At 39.4% G+C, this 8,922-nt stretch overlaps 1 long non-coding RNA gene across 1 annotated transcript; it reads right to left on the bottom strand.

Annotated features, from left to right (window-relative positions):
• Nucleotides 1–6,470: 6,470 nt before the first annotated feature.
• LOC113029319 (uncharacterized) lies at nt 6,471–7,714 on the bottom strand. Its single transcript, XR_003273386.1, has 3 exons — nt 7,537–7,714; nt 7,395–7,461; nt 6,471–6,869 (listed from the first exon to the last, which is right to left on the bottom strand). It is a non-coding gene; the product is annotated as an uncharacterized LOC113029319 (long non-coding RNA).
• Between the last annotated feature and the right edge of the window lie 1,208 nt (nt 7,715–8,922).

Here is an 8,922-nt window from a genome sequence, read left to right as displayed (position 1 = left end):
GCGAGGCAGCATTTCAAGACACACAAAGAGAGACTCCTACATTATTTGTGAGCTAGGCAACAGAGGTTTTCGTGGTGAATATCTGCAGCTGAAACAATAGACAACTAGTGTTGTGGCTTATAGTCTACGTGTTTTTGGTCAATTACATCCAACCATGTGCTGCTTTTCTCCTCAGTGTTCTCTCCCTACAACACCATGAATTATTGAAAACCTAGTGGTTCGTTGTATCTGTGTCATAGTAGCATTTTGCTTAGACTTTTGAATCTGGGGGATTCTCCTGGGACCTCCACTCATTGCTTGTTGTGTCTGACTTGTGACTGTGAGCTGCCACATTGAGTTCTTCATTGCCCGCTCTGGCTCCACTGAAAAATTAAACAGATATGGCTTACGGTTACAGAGGGTCACTGCTGCTGTAGCTCTGCTTGATGATCAAGTTAGTTAAAACCAGGAATCCTGCAACAGGCACTGGAAAAATCCAGTAATATTTCCAACAATCTTCTATCATACATACGTATCCATGGGTTGAAACAAGCTAGTCTGGTATGAGATGATTACCTTTTAATCACAGCTCTGCTGAGGGGCCACCTGTGTGTGACACTCATTAAGGATGATGGCAGTCACTGTGACTGGGATAACATTTCCACATACTTGCAGCTGTCGCAAAAGGAAATAAAGATGGATACGTCGGGCAAACAGCCACATTGATACCTTGTTTCTTTTTTCCTCAGAAACCTGACAAATCATCACAATGCCACTGAGTCAAAACATTTTAATTCACCTTAACAACTGTACACGCTGTGAGCTTTCATCAGAGAGCGCATAGCGCAGCGTGACATTTCCAGCACATCAAACGGCTCTATAAACTGTTTATTTGCTTTTGGTACCCTGCTTTTGCATCAGTCTTCATGTCTTATTTTGCTGCCAGGGTCTGGTTTTATAGACCATATTAAAGGGATGAGATTCTGCTGCTGCTATGACAATGACCCTTGCTCACAGATTATGCCTGACCTGACTGGCCATATTACATAAGAATCATGACCACTGACAGAAAACATAAAGCGCATTAGAGGTTTACAGCTGAACAAAGTGGTGAACAGTTCAGGGGAATTAGATGCTAAGTTGTTTTTGGGGGTAGGGTGGCAATATTGTTTTTACCAGTGAAGCCAATGCAAAAGTGACAAAACACCAGTGGCTACATGAGGCTGGCTCCAAAAGCACTCACTCACTCACTCACTTCCAGCTTTGCAGCATTGGAAAGCATCTTCACACAACCTGCTACAAGAAAAAATAAGGCCTTTCTGTATAGTTTCCTCCCTTCATTCACTCTACAGGGTGATTTTGTGTTTTATAACACAGCCTCATTTGGATTCTGGAGTTAGGGAGATGGCCTGGCACAGGAAACTGAAGGTGATCATGGTCTGCAGAGACTCCAGTTCAGACAGTTTGTACTATTACCACCTTTTAGAGCTTTTTCAATAGAATTATATGATTTTAAAAAATGTATGGCTTGTTTTGTGGTACAAAACGTCCAAAAAGTTCTTTTTTTAGTTTTGGCAACTAAAAACAAGTCAAACAACAGTTGCCTCAAGCTGCTTTACACTGTAAAGAGCCTACAATAATACAGAAAAAAAATACCAAAGAATTTTTAAAATAGTTTTAAAATAGTTTTTGTTGTATTTATTTTATTGTAATAATATTCATAATAATTCTTTTTTAGAAATTAAAACAAAATAAAATCGAAAAAACAAAACAAAACAAAACAATTCCCTCGCAAAAATGTCATGTGACAAGCTAATTTGCGTGACTCCTAAGTAGGCAAGAGACATTTCTGTCATCCATTTTCAATCCACACAGCAGATTGTTCGCAGCTATCAAACCTTTTGGAAATTTGAAAATATTTGGATCTTTTACAGAGACATTGTTTCAAGGTGCTAAAATATCAGAGAAAAAACACTAACTAAGACAAAGAGTTTACCCCAGCACTCCTCAGTGCGATGATTTTGAAGCCCTCAGAAGAGTGTTTGAGCGTTGCATCAAGGAGAAACAATTAAAACAAACGGAAGAAAAGAAAACTCAAGTGGCGGAGAAGCATCAAGAAAGGCAAAGCAATTACCAAAAATATGGAGGAACTACATCAAGAGATACAGTGCAAGCTCCACGAGATGGAGAAAAACAATAAAGGCCTGAGAGTGATGTTTAATGAAGTGCTCCATGGAAATACAAAACTGCAAAAGCACAAAAAAGAGCAGGAAGCTAAATACACAGAATTGCAGAGCAAGCTTCAAGAAAAAGACCAAGAGACACAGTGGAAACTCCAGAACATTGAGATAAGAAAAGAAAAGGTCTTCAAGGTACGTTTGATGAAGCGCTCCAAACAAATATACAACTGAAAACAGAGAAAGAAGATCATGAAAGTAAATACAAATAAATTCAGTACAAGCTTCTAGAAAAAGAACAAGTGATTCAGGCCTGCGAGTGATGTTTAATAAAGTTCTCCAAAGATATGCACAACTGCAGAAAGAAATGGAACTACAAGAGGCAACATACACGTAGTTGCAGAGCAAGCTTCAAGAAAAAGACCATGAGATGCAGTGCAAGCTCCAGCTTATGGAGAGGAAAACCGAAGGGCTTCAAGTGATGTTTGATGAAGTTCTCCAAAGAAATGCACAACTGCAAAAAGACAACGAACAACTGGAAGTGATGCAGAGAGAAATGAAACATGTTCTCCAAGACTTCCAGAAGAAAAATACAGAATTACGAGTACTTTACTGATGTAAAGGACAAAAAAAATTTAAACTGAGGACGAGAAACAAGAACTGGAGAAAATATGTACAGAAATGCAGAATGAAATCCAAGCAATGGTGAGCAAGCATGGATTGTATAAGAAATTCCAGTACACAAACACTGAAATGCAAGAGGAGGAGCGACAATAGGAGAAAATACATGAAGACATCCAGTGTGCTCTTCAAGAACTGCAGAGGAGACATCAAGAGTTGCTGGCCATCCACGACAAAGTTCAACAAACAAAGAAACAACATCATGCACGAGGAAAAGAAAGTACAAGAAGAAAAATATAAAGAACTGCAAGAGGAAAATTAAGAACTGCAAGAAAAGCATGAAGAAAAGCAAGAAAAATGAGAGGAACTAGAGAAAAGGTGTCAAAAGCTTGAGGTGCAGCATGAAAAACTTTTCACTGAGATGACAAAACTTATGGCACAGAACAAAGATCTGCAAGAAGTGTGCCTGAAAAAGAAGAAAAAGCAAATCAAGTTTTTCCAGAAGAAGGACTCTGCTCCTTCTTCAGGTCAGCCTGCACAAAAGTAGTCCTATTATCTTCCAACAGGGGCAAATGACACAATAAATTATGAAAATAAATTCACTGTTCATGCTCTTATTCAATGTTAATTTTGTGCAGAAACATTACTGGTGGTACTTAAGAAAATCTGAATAACTTAAACTGAGCTTTATTTCAAGTGACTCTGTAAGATGAGTCAACAGGTTTGAGTTGGATAACAGGAAAGAGTTGAAGAATAATTCACCTTAACTGGACAACTGGACATCAGTAAAGTCTCATTTTAACCATTTTCATGAAGAAGTGTATGCATTAGTGTTGGCTAATCCTTTCAAGGATGTGACAAATGAAAAAAGTCTGAAAACAGGAATGGGGTCAGTTAGAGCTGCATTTAGTTATATTTTAAGATTGAGGGATATGTTGGTTTTAGCAAAATTTTAAACAGATGGAAAAACTCCATTTGATGGGAAGAAACCTCTGGTACAACCAGGCTCAGGGAGGGGCGGCCATCTGCTGCGGCCGGTGGGGGATGTGGGGAGAAAGACAGGACAAAAGACAAGCTGTGGAAGAATGCCAGAGATTAATAATAACTAATGATTAAGTACAGAGCATACAGAGAATACTTATCTGGGGTTAGTTGATGACTTTCCGCTCCATCCATCCATCCATCCTCTTCCACTTATTCAGTTCATGTTCACGGGGAGGGGAATCCATCACAGCTGTTACAGGGTGAGTGGCAGGGTACACTCTGGAGAGGTTGTCAGTCAGCTGGGGTCAATTTTGAATAACGAGTTAACCAAACCCCATGTATGTTTTTGGATCGAGAACCCATGCAAACATGGGAAGATCATGCTAACTCCACACAGAAAGGCCCCAGACTGTTGTGAAGAACTTCTTGTGGTACCACCGTGCCATCCCTGACTCCACTTTCTATCCCAAATACGGTAACTTCTGACTCCAGGAAACCGACACGGCAGTGGTGAAAACAGTAAAACTGAGACTATAGCGTATAAAACCAGTGCGCGACATTACAGTGACTACATCCATCATACTTTCTTGATCACCTTGGGCGTCACCAGCAAACTGACTTTGCTCTGACATCCCTATAAGGTCACAAATTACTTGAAAATATTGATGGTACCCAAAGAATTAGCTATTATAGCTACAGCACTATCAGACTGCAGGTTTACTGCTAAAGTTTCCAAAGGTAGAATGGGATGCAGACACTCACCACTCATAGTCTGTGTTCATGTCTTCCTATGCTTGCCTTTTTCCTTTCGCTTCCATCACGCCAACTAGTTGCAGCAGATGGCTGCCCCTCCCTGAGTGCAGTTCTGGAGGTTTCTTCCAGTTTAAAAGCAGCTTTTTCTTCCAAGCACTTGCTCATAAAGGATCATTTGATCATTTCCTCTCCAAGGTCTTTACCTTACAGTAAAAAGCCCCTTGAAGTGACTGTTGTTGTGATTTGGCACTATATGAATAAAGACACGTACTGGCAGCAGCATTTCAGTGTTTCTAATGTTCTGCAAACATAAGATCACATTTTGGGGGTTTTCTTATGTAAGCTACTAAGATGCTTAACTAAAATTATCAAGTGAAGGGTAAGTTTGACTACCTCTGAGTAGAAAACTCATTAATCAGGAGGTTCAGAAGCAAAGGTTGACCAGGTCAAATTGTAATGTAGTAAAATAAATGAAGGCACCGACTGAGGCGGGAACCTTTAATACAGAACCAGCTGTAGAACATGGAGGCAGCTTAGTCAGCAGTATAGTGCTGTATAGTTAGTTACTTTCATGCAAGCCTGATTAAATCAATCCTCTACCAATGTGTAATGAATGTGAAAGGTCAAGTATGGTGCACCTCACTTCATTATGCTGTCACCTCAATCAAAAGCCTTTCTTTTACTCTCGTACCCACTCCATGATTAAACATGTCACATCCTCATCGGACTGATGAATGCTGTTTGGCCACAGTAACAATCCCAGAGGCTCCACGTTAAATAATGACCAGCGCACCTGACTAATGAGCACGGTTAGTAGCTGTTGAGGTGAGAGCTTTCGTTTGTCTCTCCTGCCTCGTGCGCCATGTGACGAGAGATCTTCATTTGCAGGCGAGACGATGATTGATATCAGTAGGTCCCAACTTTTTAAGAGGAGCCTCCACACTTCATGATCACTCACCTCTGGTGTTAGTAAGATGAATGGCCCTCCCTTGTCTAGAAACGGAGGGGTGATTTTCTCTTACTCTCACGTGCAAGCACCTTGCAGGGAGAAAGTTAAACCATAAGAGACAGAAAACAGTTTGGTGGTGATTACTGGAAAAGGTAGGCATCATTTTTCATGTTTGCATAACTTCTCGTGCGGTAGACATCCTTATAGCCGTTAAGACTTTGCATTGAGATAAGAGGCTTATCTCTAATCACTGGGTAAATCATAGGCATTAGAGAAAACTGGATTTATACAAATTTGCAAAAATAACCTTTAACACTATGTTATAAAGTATCTCTTAATCTTTTTCAGTTATAAAATTGTCTTGTGACTGCTGACAGTCACACTAGTAGACATAGATGAGAAAGAAGACGTGGCCACAAGAAGGCACTGAAGCACCTCGTCACTCTCGGTCTTTCCTCTCTTGGATACACAGGAATGCCAAGAAGGCGATGCAGATTTTGTTATTTGATTTTTTTGCAATCTTTATAGTGTTTGCACGTTGAAGCCTGACATATTTATTAGTACTGTACAAATAATAACCCAACTCTTTTTACAAAATATCAAGAATAATCTCCCATTTTTTGGTTTTTATATATTGTGTCTCGTTTTTTAACCCTCAAAGCCCGTTTTGAGTGATTTGCTTGTCATTCTCAATAAACCTGCCCTGATATTGACCCAAAGCTAGAGAAAAATGATTTAACAGCAATCCTGTTTTTGGGTAAAAATGGCCTTGATTGCCAATTCAGCATTAGGCCAGAGCGAGACAATAAACATTCACGACATATTTACCAGAGTTTTATTATTTGCAAATAAAGCTGTTATCATTCCAGCATCTTTTTATTCCATGCAGCAGACATCAAGGGAAACATTAGGCTGTTGATCCGATATTGCATGTGTAACACCTGCTTAGTATAGTAGGGTTAAACTTATAGACTAGATTCGAGAGGAGTAAAATAAATTTGAGAGAATTGAGTGTTGAACAGCCGGCAGATTTATTACAATGTTACAGTGGTGCAATAATCCAATGTAAACAGCATAGAAAATTAACAGAAGATCAACAGAGAAGAGCGCTCTTTTGAAAATAACAACAAAATAAAATAAAATAAGTAGTCTCTTTAGACCTGACTCCTGATGAGCAGGATATTGGGAGTTCAATAGTTTCCCAGAGAAACAATCCGTATGAAGTAAGCAGTTTTTGCTCTTGCTTATCTGAAATCCTGCGATTCGAAGTAATTCAGACTGTAGCTCTACTCCTGCATCCAGAACAGCTGGCCACACTGCTTTTGGATTCGCCAAGAGTTTTCACAGGGTCTGGCTCGCCATCCGTATCCAGAACCACTTCAGATCCAGGATCACAAAAAACCAGTCTGCACATACAGTACAGAGCAATAAACAGAATAGTTCTTAACAGTTTTTCTAAATAAAATGAGATCTCATAAAGTTTTCAAAATCAAGTACACTGTCGTTTTAACATTGTTCTGTCTCTATGAATTCCATCTGTATTGCTTTACAGCATTACAATCAATTGTATTTATATACCCCTTTTTAAGGCATATGTAATCACATCATGAAATGTTTGTAACGTAACTAGTTTTAAATAACTTATTTACATGTATTAACCTATAACTGAAATGACAAAGTGCAGAAAAGGCACTGGACAGCATTTATGGCTAAAAGAGAAGTGCATCCTGCATTAGTTTTGCACATTTGTGAAGATGCCCAATCAAATAGACAATAAAATAAAATACGACATTCCATTTCACACACGATTCAAGTACTCCGACTGGTTTTAGCTTTTTTTTAGACAATACGGAATTCGCACTGTTGCAGTGTTTACCACATGTACAATTAGCATAAGTTTTCCTGCTAACTTATCATCTCTAGTAACTCACCGGAATTCCCAAGAAACAAATACACGCTCTGCCTGGTTTTGGTCGAGAGTAAAACACATAAAGGCCTCTGAAAAGTACATAACTTTAAGTTAGAGACTGTTGAAAATACTTTATAACACTTATTTTATACCAAAAGACTCACTGTGTAGCTTGTTATTTGCTCTCGGTGTCTTGCTCCGTTTTGCCTAGCTTAATGCAGCAACGTGCTTTTGTTGCATTCACTGAACTACGGAAAATGAAAGTGTGTTCAAGGGGTGTCGGAAATAATAATACCAGGTAAAAACAAGAAAATACTAGTAACCATGTCTATAGGGGTTACACATGGGCAATTGCCAAATGCGGATTTGGGAAGTAACACTGGCTAATCTTTTGTCACTGATTGTTTTTATTGGTTCACAATAGCTTTGTCAGTTTCAGCTTGCACAGACCTGAAGACAGCAGAACAAGAAGCTGATTCAGAAAGCAAGGCTAAAAGATTTCTTTGTTAATTACAACTAAGAAATCGGACTGTTGACTACAAGGACTTTACCCTTTGTTGTCCAGGGATATATTGAGATCAATTGCATTGTTAAGTAGTGTGTATTGCTAATTATCCTCAGGAAGTTTGGTTAGCCATCCAAACATGTTCAAATTTGTTGACCATTACATTCCCACGGGGTGTAACACTCAGAAATTATCTGAGCACAAAAACCACGTAGTTATTTTGTGTCCAGGTGTGAGGGCATAAACTGTTTCTGTCACTCCTCCTCCTGTGGCCTTGCTGTACTGCTTCGTGCACCCTCTCGTCATCACTTTTTTGCCGCGCTCGCAACCTTGTGGGCCGGAGCACACACTGCATCTCATCAGGGAATATTACCTAACACTCAGAGGACAACATTCATCAACGTCACTGCGCTTTTGCCAGCAGTGCATTTCTTTCTGTGGATGCCCTGAGTCCATTTCAGTTGTCCCAGCAGCGCTGCAGGGTACCTTGTGCGACCTGTGATACTTCAACAGCACATCCACCGTATCTCTTTCAAGGTTCTTCAGTCTTTAGTTTCTGCTGATCTGAACAAATATATGTCACATTGTTGTGTCCTGAGATCAGGTTTACAGAGCTAATATCTATTGTTAGGTCACAGTGTAATTTCAAAAAAATGCAATCAGAAGTACTGTTATGTCAGGTTAGCAACTTTTCCCTTTGTTGCTCGATAGTTGTGCAAACCAAGCTCATCCCTTCATAGGTTAAAATAACCCACTGGCCATAAATCAAGGCCTCACCCACCCAGAACTGCTTTACATTAGAAAACAATGATCTCATTTTGGCAGCAAATTAACACAGACTGTAAAATATAAAGTGCTGTGCAAAAATCTTGAGCCACCCTTCATTTCTATTTATTTGTGTAAGGAGCCTGACTTTCTTGTACTTTTTAAAGTGCCCTTGTGCAACAGTTCTTCAAGCTTTATTGTGAAGAAAGTTCAAATTTTTTCTTTGGCTGCTTTTTTACTCATTTTCAGTCCAGTCCTTGTACCTTACAATAATAAAACC

The sequence above is a fragment of the Astatotilapia calliptera genome, chromosome 9, assembly GCF_900246225.1.
Source record: "Astatotilapia calliptera chromosome 9, fAstCal1.2, whole genome shotgun sequence".
NCBI classification, from domain to species: Eukaryota; Metazoa; Chordata; class Actinopteri; order Cichliformes; family Cichlidae; genus Astatotilapia; species Astatotilapia calliptera.
Note: the sequence above shows the minus strand (reverse complement) of the source record. Positions and strands in the feature narration are given on the sequence as shown.